Here is a 16,471-nt window from a genome sequence, read left to right as displayed (position 1 = left end):
AGCCAATTTAAAACTACACTTGTTTAATCAGATTCTGAAGCAGCATTCTTTTAATGAAACTACATTGCACTGATGATGTTTTCTCCCATGAGAAATCATGGTATCGGTGAGACTGAATAAGCATGCTATTATAAAATCATAAATGCACTGAAATCTCCTTCATTTCTTTCCACTAGGCATGTAGCTCAATTGTCCATTTGTCCTAGATTGCTCTTTGTGGCTAAGTACAATTAGCTGCTATGTTTTCCACGTATCAAGAATCAGTGTGACCCCTGCATCCAGCATCAACCTTGAGATATCTCTCTGTAAATTGATTGTTTCCCCTCCATGAGTATCCCACTTCAAATCTTTCTGTGTTAATATCTCTACTTATCTCAGAAAGTATGACGTTTATGTGAAGTGCCTCAAATATTAAGAATGCTTTTGAATGCTTATTGTTGTTGCCTTCTCTGTAACATATTTTAAATTTCCTGAAGTCACAAATGGCACTATCTATAGTACAAATCTTTCACAAGAAATGGCACTTCTTTCTTTAGGGTTAGGGCTTGGGCTCTACAGTTTTATGGTAAAGTAAGCCGACAAATCTCCACCTCTACTTCTTCAAAGCAGAGAAATTGACAAAAAAAAATAGGATGGGATAAATCACTCAGAATTATAATTAAGGGCAATTAACTGCTAGAATTGTGTTCCATGGGACAGGTTATGAATATCAAAAAGTTGAAAATGGGCCATCGTTGCCTCTCAGGGAACAAACCCCAGCACAACTTGAATGTTCACAGGAGCTGAGAAATAGAGAAAACTTTAAAAGATGTGTTCTTCTCAGTAGTTGATTTACCAAATATTTTAATTCCAATAATTCATTTGGTGATAGTAATGATTTAAATTTAGTTTAATGGATTCCACAAAAATAAACTTTATAAAACAATTGTATTTGATTAAATCTACACCATAAGAACAGGTTATTCAGCTGATTGGTCAATGCTGACAGTTTTTTTTCCACATAAGAATTTTCAAAGAATATTTCTTCCAGAAGAAGGCCTTTACTTTAAGCTGGTTAAGGAACCACCAAGATGCACTGTTGAAGAACTGAAATTTCTAGATTCATTAATTCTGTTTATTAGAATTATTTACTGTAAATATAAATGTGATTAATTATTTTATTCCAACATTTCTTGTTTCAGTTCCTTTTCCTCAAAAAGATAATTTTGATCTATTTTGTGAAATCGTGTTGCACCAGATAGAGCACTTTTGAAATTTCAGCAACTGGTAACTGGATGCCAAGTCAGTGGGTTTATAGTTTGGCACAGACTAAAAGGGCTGAAGGGGCCTGTTTTCTGTGTTGTAATGTTCTATGGTTCTATTACATCTTCATTTAACATAATTTTTTTTAAAAATTATGAAACTAAAAAGGGAAATAATAGTAATGAACTTTCTTGACATAAACAACAAGCAAGAATGATTTCCCTTTCTACTGGTCTTCAATATTTTTCACCCAGCTGTTGATTTCAGAAATATTAGCATGGAATTTTGACACATTGCAGCATTAATATTTTTAGTTGCTTTACAATAATGTAAAGCTAGCAAGAAGCTTCACAAGCTAATAATTAAAATGAGCTGCTCTGAAGATTATGCAAATAATACAGAAGCAGTTTATGATTGGCAGGAAAACTCTAAAGAATGAAGATTATCTCTCAGCTCTGCAATGATTTGATCATTAAAAATAATTTATTGGCATTAATTCTCGTCACCATTGTGCTCAGGTAATGGATGCAAGTATGAGATAATGGTACCTAGTAATCAATGGATGAAGCTTTGGCCATCATGTTAAAGTTTGTGATCAACTCTGGAGCAGTTGGCAGCTCATGCTCTCACAACAAATCAATCTCTTTTTTTAAACTGGGAAGAGGAGAAATCCTGCTTTCAAATTTTGAGTGGAGACCAGTTGGGCAGATATGGTTGCTTTTGATTGTTAGCACTAATGGCTCAAGCCACTTTGTTTCATCTCACATAACATTGACTCCAGTGGGACAGATCTGTTTTGAACAGATTTCCACAGTGGCTCAAAGTTGCATCCTTGAAAAGTGTTCTCATTGTTAATACTTGCACAGGAAGTGCTCTAATGTAAAATCTTCCATAAAATATATTTGGATGAAAAATGTTTCCAGAATATTTTCAAGGACAATTGAGCATGGGCAATGAAAACTGGTTTTGCAATGCTGCATAGATCACCAAAATTAATTTTTAAAAAAATCAAGAGATATTTTTATTTTCTCATGACTCGCCTTATACACAACCACAGAGGAAAACAACTTTGACTGATATGTTTGGAAATTAGGAAGGCAAAAATTTGTCAAACCACATTAAGCTGAAGAGTAGACCCAGTGCCACCATTAAGACGTGCATGAAAGAGATATTGTGATTGGCATGCTTGTTTGGAAGAACCGGAAATGATTTTCCTTGAAAGTAGACATGCCAGAGTTAAGTAAAACCAAAATGAAAATTTAAATATTGCAGGTGCTAGAAATGTGATGCCCTCTGGAGATCGGGCAATATTTATGGAAAGAAGGAATACAATCTTGTTTTAAGTTGAAAAGATTCTGGGGGAGGACCTGGACACATCAAATGGAATTACTCTGACATTGTTTTCTGTGTTGCCAGGATGCTTAAGATGTTTGACTTTCTATTGGGGTGGCGGAAGGAGGAGTGGTGTGGGCAGTGAAAGAAAGAGAGAAAAAAACCAATAAAAAATGTGTACAATGCAGAATACAAATTAACAGTCACCAGTTCTGCAGCAGCTAATATATCAACAATATTAACTCAGATTACTCTTTATTCTGACGCTTCATCCAAGCATTCTCTCATTTTTAGGATCCTTATTCCTTCTGGCACGCAAACATGTTTCAAATCTGCCCAAAGAACTTTACTTTGGCAATTCTTTTTCATTTGTTTCTTTCCTTCAGGGATAATTTTCTCCACATCTGGAATGCACTACATGTTATGCTGGTGGAAGAAGAGGCTGTCCCAAAATTTAAGAAGCATCAGGGCAAACCTTTGAATACACGGTCTGCTTTGGACCAAATGCTGGTAAATATATTTAATATAGTTCAGTACTTAATGGTTGGCAAAGAAATGGTGGGCTGAAGGGGCTGTTTCTGTGCTATCTGTCTCAATGACTCCATGATGTTCTAGATACCAGTTTGTTTGACCACTTAAACACAAGTAAAATCATGCATGGTTTAGTTGTAAAATGAGCTCAAAGGGAACTTTCCTAGTTGATGAGATTTGCAGCCAATGTTAAGTGCATAAACAAATAACACTGGACAACATATGTTTTAAAAAGATTTGTTTCCTGAAAAACAACTGGGGATTGTGATAGACAACTTCAAGCTGAACACAAAGATAATTTCAGATTTTCTGTATCATGTAGGAAGTTGGAGAAACATTAAATCAACTTTTTAAAATTTTGTATGTTTAATCGCATAATGGTGCTGACACATTGCGTTAGTTCAACTGACCTATAAATGTTTAATTTAAAATTTTTTTACATTAAGACATACAGCGTGGTCCATATCACCATATACAGCACAGAACAGGCCAGTTTGGCCCTACTAGTCCATGCCGGAACAAATCCCCACCCTCCTCGTCCCATTGACCAGCACCTGGTCCATACCCCTCCAATCCTCTCCCCTCCATGTAATTATCCAGTCTTTCCTTAAATGGTAACAGACTATTTCAGCTCACAAATATACCCAAATGTCCAATACATTTTGAATGGTGGGAGGAAACTGGAGCTCCAGGGGAAAACCTATGGAGATACAGGAAGAATATACAAACTCCTTACAGAGAGCGCAGGATTTTAACCCCGGTCCCAGTCATTGGCACCATAACTGCATTGCACTAAGCAGTACACTAACCGTGCCGCCCAAATTGCTACTGTTTTTCAGTTGTATTCAACACATCTGATACCTCTTGTGTCAGTGTCCAACTATAATTGGCCAACATTGATTGATTCCAGATGCTCTGACACCACTTTTCCTGGTGGCAGTATCCTGGTGGAACCTTTCACCATGATCATTATCAATTGCACCAAGCTCAGCAGGAAGTGTACTGACTGGCTGCATCATGGTTTGGTACGGGGACACCAATATGTCTGAGCATAAAACCCTCCAAAAGGTAGTGGACACAGCCCAGGACATCACAGGCAAAACCCTCCCTACTTCCCTCCTACATGTGTTTTGTCAAATTACAACACTTTACATTTGTCCTGATTGAATTCCATCTGCCATTTCTCTGCCTGTACCTCCAACTGATCTAGGTCCTGCTGCATCATTTGTCAATCTTTCTCACCATCTGCAACTCAACCAATTTTTGTGTCTCCCACAAACTTATTTACCAGTCAACCTATATATTCTTCCAAATCATTAACAGATAATCACAAACAAGTGGAAGTTCCCTCAGGAAATCTCAGAATAGAGACAGCGCTGGGTGGCAGGCAGTCCAGACAAACAAAGGTGTTAATTGAATATGATAAAGGCGAGAGGTGAGAATTGATTCTGTGGATGTGAAAGGAGACAGGAAAAAGAGGGAGAGAGAGAGAGACAGAGCTGGGGAAGGTGACAGGTTAAGAAGTGAGGGGGAGTGAACAAAAGCCACAGAAGTCAATATGAATTCCACCCAGTTGGAGGGTGCCCAGTTGGAAGAAGAGGTGTTGTTCCTCCAATTTGCGGGTGGTCTCAGTCTGGTAATTCATGAGACTATGGACAGATATGCCAGCAAGGGGATGGGATAGGGAATTGAAATTGGTGGCCTCTCGAAGATTCACATGACTGCACCATACAGAGCTGAGGAGCTCAACAAAGTGATCTCCCAGTTTGCACCCAGTCTCTTCAATATAGAGGAGACCACAACAGGAACACTGGAAACAATAAATAACCCCTGCAGATTCACAAGTGAAATATTGTTTCACGGAAGGACTGTTTGGGGCCCTTGATTGATGGTGAAAGATGAGGTGTGGGAGGAAGTAGAGCATCTCCTATGGTCACAGGGGTAGGTAGTAAGGGGACGATTGGTGAGGAGGGAGGAGTGGACATGGGAGTCATGGAGGGAGCAATTCCTGCGGAAGACAGAGAGGGGAATATTTGTCTAGTGGTGGGATCATGCATTATGTAGCAGAAATGGTGGAAGAGAATGTGTTGGATGTAGAGGCTGGTCGGGTGTTAGTAGAGGACAGGAGGAATCCTGTCCTTGTTGCATATAGGGGTGGAGGGGGCCAGGGCAGATGTGCCTGTAATGGAGGATATGCGGGTGAGTGCCAAGTTGATGGTGGTAGAGTGAAAGCTATGTTATTTGAAGAAGAATAACGCTGGTCAGTGGGACGAGGAGGATGGGGATTTGTTCCGGCAAGGACGAGTAGGGCCAAACTGGCCTGTCCTGTGCTGTATATGGTGATATGGCCTCTGATGAAGACAGAGGAATTGAGAGAAAGGAATGGAATCCTTACAGAGGACAGAGTGGGACGATGTCTGTCAAGAGTTTGTCTTGTGAGATGGGTAAACTTGTACCTCTCACTTTGTTCGTTTTAGATTGGCCACAGTGTTTGAGCTACTGAAAGAAAATAGACACACACGCCGAGAGCACTTTAGTTTATACAAATCTTTATTACAAATTCTAAAGCTGATACCAAACTACAATATGCAAGCCCTTCCCAACTATACTTATCAGTGCCTGGACTGGTCCAACTGCCAAAGCGAGGCAACGACTGCACACTTGTAGTAGGTTGTCGGGGCTCCGGTAGCAGCTTCTCCACCTCCCCCGACCGGGATGTTAGCTGGACTCTAGAAGTTCTTCTTCTTGCCGAGAGATGTTGCCACCTCTCGGAGAGTCTCAAACTACAGCAGCGGGACCATGGCTTATATCACCCAAAAACTGCTTACCCAAGCACCTATTCCCAGCACAGAAAGAAAGATGAGCGAGCAAGGTAGCATGCTGAGGCTTCTATCGAATAACATTATTTTCAGCTTATCACTTTGAATACAATGGTTTATTTTGCATCAAGGTTAGGCCTCTGACAGTCTGTGACCAAAACAATCAGGAAGATTAAATGTTCTTGGTACGCAGATATCCTTTCGTCAGATAACTGCATCTCTGGCCCCTTGGTGGAACTTAGCTTATGTCTGCTGATTCTTAAAAACAAGCAGGTTCTCGGGCTTGCAGAAGCAAAGGCTGCAAAAATAAAAAAAACATGGTTTAAATCTTCCATTACAGATGGAAACAGAGAGATAGAGGAAAGGAAGAGTGTTGCTAGAGATGAAGCAAGTGAATTTGAGGTCAGGGTGGAAGATGGCAGCAAAGCAGATGAAGTCAACGAGCTCATCATGGATATATGAGGGAGCACCAAAGTAGTTGTCAATTTAGCAGCAGAAGAGTTGAGGTACTTTGCCTATGTAGGCACGTAGCATGGATTGTTCCACGTAGTCAACAAAATGGCAGACATAGCTGGTGTCCATGTAGGTACCATGGCTACCCCTTTGATCTGGAGAAAATGGGATGAGTCAAAGGAGAAATTATTGAGGGTGATGACGTTCTGCCAGCCAGAGGAGGCTGGTGGTGGAGGGGGACTGGTTGGGTATATGTCCAGAAAGAAGGGATGGAGGTGTATAGGGATTGGATATTCATGGTAAACATGAGGTGCTCATGTTTCAACTTTTTTTTCTAGCAGGTATTGACTGTCATCTGTCCCTGTTGAGTTTACCCCCATTCCTGCCTTTCAGTGGGATGGGCTGTGACTGCTGTGGTGATGAATGGCTTTTACAACACTTAAGGAGACAAGCATTTAATGGATGTTTGTGGGCTCTATGTCCCGCTTTGCTCTTTGCAACCACCATATCCCCTTTAGGTTCTGACTTTCTTGTAGAATCTCTACCTTCAGCTACTCACAAACCTGCATTTCTTATTTGCCAGATTAAAGCTGTGTCTTAGTGTCATAGATTTAAACAGCATGGTATCAGTCCTTTCAACCTAACTTGCTCATGCTGACCAAGCTGCCTAGCTGAGCTAGTCACATTAGCCTGCACTTGGCCCATATTCCTCTCAATCCTTCCTAATAGAATTTCATGTATGTTACATTCTAAATGAAGTATTATATAACAATAATGGAACCTTTACCTTTATACCAATCAACCTCTATGCGAAAAACCTGGTCTTTAGTTTTAAGGCTCTCCTACCCAAGGAAAAAAAAAATGGGACCATCCACTTTATCAATGCCCTTCATGATTTTATAAACTTCCAAAAGGTACTCAATTCCTTCACCTAATGAAGGCAAGTATGCTATATGCCTTCTTTAGCACTCTCTCAAGACGTGTCACCACTTTCAGGGAACTAAGGACTTGGCTCCAAGGATTCTCCATTCTTTCACTATGTATATCCTACCCTGCTTTAACTTCACAAAATGCATGACTTCACATTTGGCTGAACGAAATTTCATCTGTTAACCCTTTTCCCACGGAGTTATCCTGCATGCATAAAAAAAAACTATATTTCCCAGTATGAAAAACGCATGGTTGGCGCGGGAACAAAAAAGTAGACTCCAACAGAAGTCCAGTGTGTTGTTGGTTCAAACAGCTTGAAAAATAAAGTTGTTTAAGCATTAAAACCACATAAGGTTGTTTTTCTTCGAAGAACAAACATAACGTGGTGTCGGAAGTGTGTGAGTAAGAAAAGATAATAGTTTCTGTGATGGATAAGTTAAGTCCTCTCACACCAATGCAGTTTACTGGCAATCTAACCAATAACTGGAAATGCTTAAAACAGTAATTCAGTATTTATTTAGAGGCTGGTGGAGTGGAAGAGACCAGTGTAAAACAGAAAGTGTCCATATTTCTACACATGATGGGTAAAGATCCCTTGGACATCTATAACAGTTTTCAAATTGATGAGACAAATTTCACATTGGACACTCTGATGACAAAATTTGAGGATATTTTGTTCCAAGTAAAAACATCATGTTTGAGAGATTCACGTTTTTCTCCTGTGACCAGAAACAAGGTATGAGCATTGACCAATACTTAGCCGAGCTTGACACACTGAGTAAGTCCTGTGGATTTGGAGATTTGAAAAATTCACTCATTAGAGACAGAATAGTTTGCAGAATCCCAGATAATGGACTTAAAGAAAGACTTGCATGAAAAAAGATTTGACCCTGGAAAAGGCTGTGAATGTGTATAGGGCAGCAGAGACCACAAGAGTAAAAGCTAAGGAGCTGCAGAAGATAGACACAACAGTGCATGTGGTGAAAGCAGAGAAGTGGAGCACCAGGAATTCCCAAAGCAACAGCAAAGAGCTGCAAAGCAGGGGCTCCCAAGAGAAAGGTGCACACAGTGGATGAAGAAATGGAGGAATTCTTCATGGATTCACTCCAGATTGCTGCTACTGGTGAAACAAAATGGATCGTTCCAGTGACTGTGAATGAGATAGTAGTTCCATTTAAGCTCGACACCAGAGCCCAGGTGAATCTGTTATCTACGGATGACTACAAGACCCTCACCGTAAAGAGCAAGATTTATCCAGTGAAATTAAAGTGATAGGCTACACTGGATAGTAGAAGGGGGCTGTATGGTGATCTTCAAACACAAAGGGAGGTAACTAAAGTCACAGCTACCGACTGTAGATAAGAGAGTACAGCCAATATTAGGTCTGAGTACATGTGAGAGCTAAACCTGATGAAAATGGTTTACATAGTAGCTTCACAGACCGAAGATGAGCACACAAGCTCATGGAAGAGTATGCAGATGTCTTTGAGGGGTTGAATGTTTACCTGGTATACATAAGATCCATGTAGATGAGACTGTGCTTCCTGTTGTCTATGCATGAAGGACAGTTCTTTTCTACTGAGAGACAAACTTAAACAAGAATTGGTGTGCATGGAATGGATGAAAGTTATCCAGAAAATTGAAGAACCTACAGATTGGGTCAGCTCACTGGTCATCATGCAAGAGGAAAATGAAGGGAACATTGTGTATATGTCTGGACCCAAGCGATCTCAATAAAACCATCAAGAGAGAGCATTTTAAATTGCCTACATGTGAGGAAATCATGTCCTTGTTTGCAGGTGCCAAGTGGTTTAGCAAGCTTGATGCATCATCCGAGATTTAGCAGATGAAGCTCAATGAGACAAGTTTGAGACTTCACTTTCAATACTCCACAAGGAAGAAACCGCTTTCTTTGGCTATCATGTGGGATCTTGTCCATACCAGAAACCTACCATAAAACCATCCACATGATCTTTGAAAGTAATCCTAAAGTTGAGACCATGATTCAATTGTCAGGGGGTCCACCAAGAATTAGCATGGTGTGCGACTAAGAAAAGGGCTTGACATGACATGGAATGTCAATTTGAAATTAAATAAAGAGAAATGTGAGTTTGGCGTAAAGACACTGACCTTCATAGGAGATGTTTATCTGAACAGGGAGTGAAGCCTGATCCAAGAAAGACATCAGCCATTGAGAATTTTGTGAGGCCCCAAAGCAATGAGGTGGTGAGATGTTTCTTGGGGATGGTGACTTACCTGGCTAAGTTTATACCTCATCCATCGACTGTGTCAGCACCACTTAGGTCACTCCTTGAGCAGAAAAATGAGTGGATCTGGTGGCTCAAGCATGAAGAGTGCTTCCAGGCACTCAAAAATGTCCAAACAGAAGAGCCTTTACCAAAATGTTATGATCTGGATAGGCACACCATGGCTTCAACTAATTCATCCCAATATGGTCTTGGAGCAATGCTACTGCAGCAGCATGAGGACACATGGCAACCTGTGGTCTATGCATCAAGGGCTTTAACAAGTACAGAAGCCAACCATGCACAAATAGAGAAAGAACTTCTTGTTAGCATTTATGCATACAAAAGATTCCATCAATACATTTATGGACAAGCTCTTGATGTGGACGAAGACCATAAACCATAGGTCTCAATTATGTCTCAAACCACTGAATGACTGCCCCATGAGAGTACAGCGCATGCTGATGAGGCTGCAAAAATATGATGTGAAAATGATCTAAATGCCAGGAAAATACATATTTGTAGATGATGCACTGTCTCGAACAGTTAACAAGAAAGCAATCCAAAATTAGGGTGGGAAGGACCACAACCTTCTGCAATGGTGCAATCGGCAAGAAAGGAGGAGGGAAGATCCTGCAGAGTCCTCTTACTAAAATACTCAGAGCATGGTTTCAAATAAAGAACAAGTTATCAGGGTAATACTCCCAGTCCAGGCACTGGCATTCACTATGATGATATTTGGGAGAGAAAAATGCTCTTGGTCTAACATGAACAACCAGAATTGGTTTCACGAAAGCAACTTGAAGATCAAGAAACTATTTAACTACAAGTATAAGGTGTTGCAAGTTTGAAATCTTAACCTTACCCCATGGAATGAAAATGAGGAAGGTTTTATGAAACTCTGAAGTGCCAGATCGTTTTAAATTGGGGCTACTTCTGCTGGCTTTTGTTCGGGTTAAAAATTTTACTAACCTGACTCTCCATTAGGATGTTTAATTTTGTACTTTAAAATAGCTAATAAATATAAACACATGCAATGTGTTATTTTAATTGTATTTATATAATATATGTATTATATATATCATTGTCAGTTTAAAAAATATTTGCTAAATATACATGACCATAAATTCTTTGAAAGAAAGCAATCAGTTCATCCTTCTGCTGTCAGGCAGAGTCAGCTATTGTTCAATTATTGCGGCAGTGCTGAGTTTGCACTACATGTGTGTGTACGGTACTGGAATTAAACTCACATCTGTTGTCTGAATTTTAATTTTATTATTAAGAGTTTATGGTCCGTGTACCTGCCTTAGAGAAGATTCAATTGCTGTGTCAGCTGTGTGATGCTGTATAACTTGAGCTCCCACATCAATATTCCTTCATCTGATTTTCTGGTGGTCACTGTGCTTCAGCTCGGTTGAATGGATTCCCTGCAATATGAAAAGTATTTTTTTAAGTTGCTGACCATGTAATTATTGTACATCAAGAAAAAATTAAAGCCACAGGCATTCAAAATTCATGATGGTTGCACAGTTTTTAATCAGGGAGAGACTGAACTGAAAATTCACCAGCATGCTTTCATGCATGATATATCTACCCCTCCTACTAAGTAATTTTCTATCACCCCTATGGTATGCAGAATTCCTCAATCAAAAGGACAGCTGGGTCAATTTGTCCCTGATAGTGGTGAAGGAGGAAGTGTGAGCAACTTGGAATATGTGCTGTACTCAGTGATTTTCTCATTCTTTGGCAGAACCTCTTTGTTAACAACTTGCATTGATATAATCATTTCAAATGACTTCACAGTGAGAGAAACTGGTGGGATGGGGAAGAAGATATTGAGAATTTGCAGGTCCAGATTTAAGGAAAGCAACAGATTTTAGACTTGTCAATGGGGTTTATACATTGGAAGCAACTACTGTAAATGTCCTACAACTCTCTCAATTAATAATTTTGGTACATTGAAGACCCACTTTTCTTTGAAAAATGCAAGTTCTTCAAGTAATGTTCCTCTTATTCACCAGGTATTCAAACTGATTAGCTTCATTCATTCTAGTATCTTTGTATGTTGACTATTACTTGAGCTAGATACTTGACAACTATTAACTTTTCTTCCTATCCTTTAAAGTAAAAGTATATACAGTACAAAAACCAATGCCTAGTGTTGATAAGTTAAACACCTAAAGCTCCTTTTACTAAGTTTAGAAAAAATATAAAATACTGAAGTCATCACTAACCCATCAAATTTCAATGAAATCACCACGTGCTCTTCAAAACTCAAGAAAATATAGGGCTAGTCTGACAAACACCTTTCAGGATTCATTCAGATGAGCTTAAGAAAATTCCTTCTAATGTAGGTATACTTTTTGTTAGGTAGGGAGATAGACAATACTCCATGTGTGGTATTATCAAGGTTCTATATCATTTCAGAATGATGCCTTCACCCATAGAATATTACACCACCCTTGAACATAAATCCTTTGGCAATAAAAGCCAACATACTGTGACTTCCTTAACTGCTTGCCGTATCTCCACGTTAACTCTCATGAGTTGTGCACAATGACATTTAGTCCCTCTGAATGCCAACACCTTTCAGTCTTTCATTGTTTAAAAATACCCAATCATTTTATGATTTCTGACCAAAGTGTTTGATCTCTATTTTATATTCTATCACAGAGTCCTTAAACCTCTCTATATCCACCTGAAATCTGCTCACACTCCACACTTCCATACTTCCATCAGCAAACTTGAGTATATTACATTTGACCCTTTGTTCAAATCATTGATATGGATTGTGAACATCTGGGGCCCACTATCAATCTCTATCATTCTCCATTAACCCAATAGTACACGTTCTGACCACAAAATGATCCATTTATTTCTACCAAACATCTTTTTTGCCCATTTAGTAATCTTCAACAGATGCCAGTATATTATCCTAAACCCCATAATTCTAATTTTGTTCAATAATCTTTTGTGCAACATCTTATTTATGTCCAAATACACTACATTATTTGGTTCATCCTGCCTATCCTACTAGTTACAACCTGAAAACGCTAAAAGATTTATGAAACCTGATTTCACTACAAAAAATCCATATTGACTCTACCCAATCATACTATGATTTTAACTATCCCGTTTCTATTTGCTTAATAATGGATTCCTGCATTTTCCCTGCTACTGATATCTAGCTAACTGGTTAAAAGTTTCATTCTTTCTTAATTACATTTGCCACCTTTCAAATAGTATGAACCTTTCAAGAATTAATGCAATTTTGTTAAATGACAACTGGTGTATTCATTATTACAAAAATCACTTCCTTCAAAAAACTTGAATGTCAGTCATCAGGTCCAGGATATTTTGTTTTCCATCATTAATTGTCCAAGGTGCCAGTCTCCCATCCCACCACTACTTTAGCACTGTCACCAGTCTTCATACTATTCCACCACCACCCATGCCCATGTCGTCCAAATTGCCAGTCCCCAAACCACACCATATCATCCAATTCCTGCCACTCTATCTGCTAAGCTGGGTCTGTGGCCAGTTGGAAATCTGAACCCAACCTCTGAGCATAGTTCCGGGTGACACATTCTTTCAAAAATGGCCAATAGTGCAGTTATGCCAGAGGCCTTGAACAGTTCATTTGCAGCAAGAAGGCAACAATCAAACTGCTTGCTGGATACCTACTGCTGTCTCCATCTTTCTTTGGCTTGGCTTCGTGGACGAAGATTTATGGAGGGGTAAAAGTCCACGTCAGCTGCAGGCTCGTTTGTGGCTGACAAGTCCGATGCGGGACAGGCAGACACGGTTGCAGCGGCTGCAGGGGAAAATTGGTGGGTTGGGGTTGGGTGTTGGGTTTTTCCTCCTTTGCCTTTTGTCAGTGAGGTGGGCTCTGCGGTCTTCTTCAAAGGAGGTTGCTGCCCGCCAAACTGTGAGGCGCCAAGATGCACGGTTTGAGGCGATATCAGCCCACTGGCGGTGGTCAATGCGGCAGGCACCAAGAGATTTCTTTAGGCAGTCCTTGTACCTTTTCTTTGGTGCACCTCTGTCACGGTGGCCAGTGGAGAGCTCTCCATAGAACACGATCTTGGGAAGGCGATGGTCCTCCATTCTGGAGACGTGACCCACCCAGCGCAGCTGGATCTTCAGCAGCGTGGACTCGATGCTGTCGACCTCTGCCAACTCGAGTACTTCGACGTTAGGGATGAAAGCACTCCAATGGATGTTGAGGATGGAGCAGAGACAACGCTGGTGGAAGCGTTCTAGGAGCCGTAGGTGATGCCGGTAGAGGACCCATGATTCGGAGCCGAACAGGAGTGTGGGTATGACAACGGCTCTGTATACGCTTATCTTTGTGAGGTTTTTCAGTTGGTTGTTTTTCCAGACTCTTTTGTGTAGTCTTCAAAAGGCGCTATTTGCCTTGGCGAGTCTGTTGTCTATCTCGTTGTCGATCCTTGCATCTGATGAAATGGTGCAGCCGAGATAGGTAAACTGGTTGACTGTTTTGAGTTTTGTGTGCCCGATGGAGATGTGGGGGGGTAGTCATGGTGGGGAGCTGGCTGATGGAGGACCTCAGTTTTCTTCAGGCTGACTTCCAGTCCAAACATTTTGGCAGTTTCCGCAAAACAGGACGTCAAGCGCTGAAGAGCTGGCTCTGAATGGGCAACTAAAGCGGCATCGTCTGCAAAGAGTAGTTCACGGACAAGTTTCTCTTGTGTCTTGGTGCGAGCTTGCAGGCGCCTCAGTCTGCTATCACTGAGAAAAAGGTATAGGGGCTTAAAGACAAGCACTCAGTGGTACAGCAGCTTCCCCTCTATCATCAGATTCCTGAATGTAAAGTGAACCATAGATATTGCATTACCGAGACTTTTTCTTGCTCTATTTTTATTTATTTTTTAAGGTGGTTCATATAAATGTTTGCTCTGTGAAGCTGTTGCAGCAACAAATTCCATGACATGTTCATGACAATAGATTCTGATTCTCATTCTGTATGCATCTTGAGTGCTGGCCCTTTACATTGCATGATTACAACTTGACTATTCTGTGAATATATAAGGACTCTTGTTTTCCTCACTGCAGCAAAGCAGAATTATGATTGTACTCTTCATTTTATTTGGTGGAGTTTTACATTTGGTTAAAGACTGCTGAAGAGAATGAAAGCCTTGCTGGAAACAGTTAAATTTACTGATAGACAGTAAAGCATCCAGAAACATGTGCAAAAATTCAGTACTCCGGGTAGTTAATTTTCAACACAACAATGTTTTTTTTAGGAATTATGCAAATAGTTTTCTAGCCTACAATCTTTCATTTTCTGAAAAAGTCTTTATTTTTCCAATAACACATTTTAATTAGTGCTGCAAAAGGTGGATAATAGTTGCTGACAATACAAATTTGAGGGAATGTCACTCACATGAAGCGTAGACAGGCTTTCACCTAACAATAAATGTTTGATAGTGATCTGAAAGTGTATTTTAAACTAGCCAGAAAGTACATAAAATATATAAAAATCCTTACTTCAGAGTGACATTTTAGACCATAGGCATTCAAGTTTATAGCATGAAAATAAAGTTGTCTATTTAAATAAAATGTTTCATGGCATCAGTGCTGACAACTTTTGCCTTCTTAAAATAGGTTTGCTTTTGCTTCCAATTTTTACTTCAGTTCCACCTTGTGCCTCCATGTATTTTGTTTAAGACCTGCAGTTTATAGGTCCCTGAGTGGTACCATGACCTCACAGAAACAGAACAGCGCAAGTCCTTCCTTCTAAGGATCCTTTGTTTTATTGTCCTTATCAGAACCTAAATCTTTAAAGAACTTTGTGATCCTTTTGATTTTATGGGTTTGTACAACTTTAAAAGAAACTCGCTATAACAAATGACAGATATTTTATCCATTTCATTGTCAACTTTCATTTCCTTACACTGAAGAGTGGTTCCACAAAGTAAATACAACAAATCCTTAACTGTCATCAGAACTCCACTTGATTACTAATTCTCGTCATTAATGACTGAATTTTGTTTTCTAAATTCCATTCTTTTTTCCCTAGTCTACAGTTTTATGAGCCTTGAAGCCACAGCCTTTATTAAAAGTTATTTTCATTATTAGTTGCAAACAACCTAGCTTTGATTGGTTCTTTGAAGTAAAACGCATGTATTTACTACAACTGCTCTCATCTATTGTGAAGTATATTAAAACACAGGGGTTTCCACACTGTTTCCAATTAAAGGTGTCTAATTGTGGTGATAGACTGCAGATGTCTCTAGCTGCTCAGAAACATTGGCTTGATCTGAGGTACCAGCTTCCTTTGGTAAACAGAAGATCTGTTTTATTTGATGTGATGATATCTAATTCCTGTAATTTTGACTACAGTGAAAGCTGATAGTGGTTGAAGGTCTTGTACAGATTCAAATTCTAGGTATTGTTGCCAAGATTGGAGCCTTAAAAAGGCTCAAAATTAAAAATATATAAAAATCCAGTATTGAAATTGAATTTAGGCTGGAACAATTTTGTGAATAAAATCTTCACAAGCTGATTATTTTCAACTTTTTGGAAACTAGTAAAGGTGAGAATATTGTTTATATTCAGACAGTGCATTAAATAGATTATAACCTAAACAATATTGTCCTTCATAAGGACCATATGAACATTTGCAAAATTGCTCTACCCATTATTGGAGATGTTGATTGAAACCAGCTTTTATACAGTATCCTTAAAATAGTAAAACATCTCAAACCCTTCATAGAGTCTTAAGAGTTAGGATTTAAATTTAAATTCTTACTACTGTAGTTAGTGTATATTATGTAGCTTTGAGATGCAGCAAGTAAGAATTTTGGTGCATCTATCTGTACATTGTTCTTGCATTTATGACAATAAGCTCAAATTGAAGATTGAGTATAATAAAAAGCTATGTTGGGAGATATT

At 39.4% G+C, this 16,471-nt stretch overlaps 1 long non-coding RNA gene across 5 annotated transcripts in view; it reads right to left on the bottom strand.

Moving 5' to 3' along the window:
* Window positions 1–10,808: 10,808 nt before the first annotated feature.
* LOC138753360 (uncharacterized) overlaps window positions 10,809–16,471 on the bottom strand; it is a 137,718-nt gene continuing 132,055 nt past the window's right edge. For all 5 annotated transcript variants that reach the window (XR_011351133.1, XR_011351134.1, XR_011351129.1 and 2 more), the window contains one exon: window positions 10,809–10,980. This is a non-coding gene — a long non-coding RNA (uncharacterized lncRNA). The remainder of the gene's footprint in view (window positions 10,981–16,471) is intronic.

This window comes from Narcine bancroftii, chromosome 1 (genome assembly GCF_036971445.1).
Source record: "Narcine bancroftii isolate sNarBan1 chromosome 1, sNarBan1.hap1, whole genome shotgun sequence".
Taxonomy (NCBI): domain Eukaryota; kingdom Metazoa; phylum Chordata; class Chondrichthyes; order Torpediniformes; family Narcinidae; genus Narcine; species Narcine bancroftii.
The sequence above is the reverse complement of the archived record's forward strand: the minus strand, read 5'-3'. Positions and strand labels throughout refer to the sequence as shown.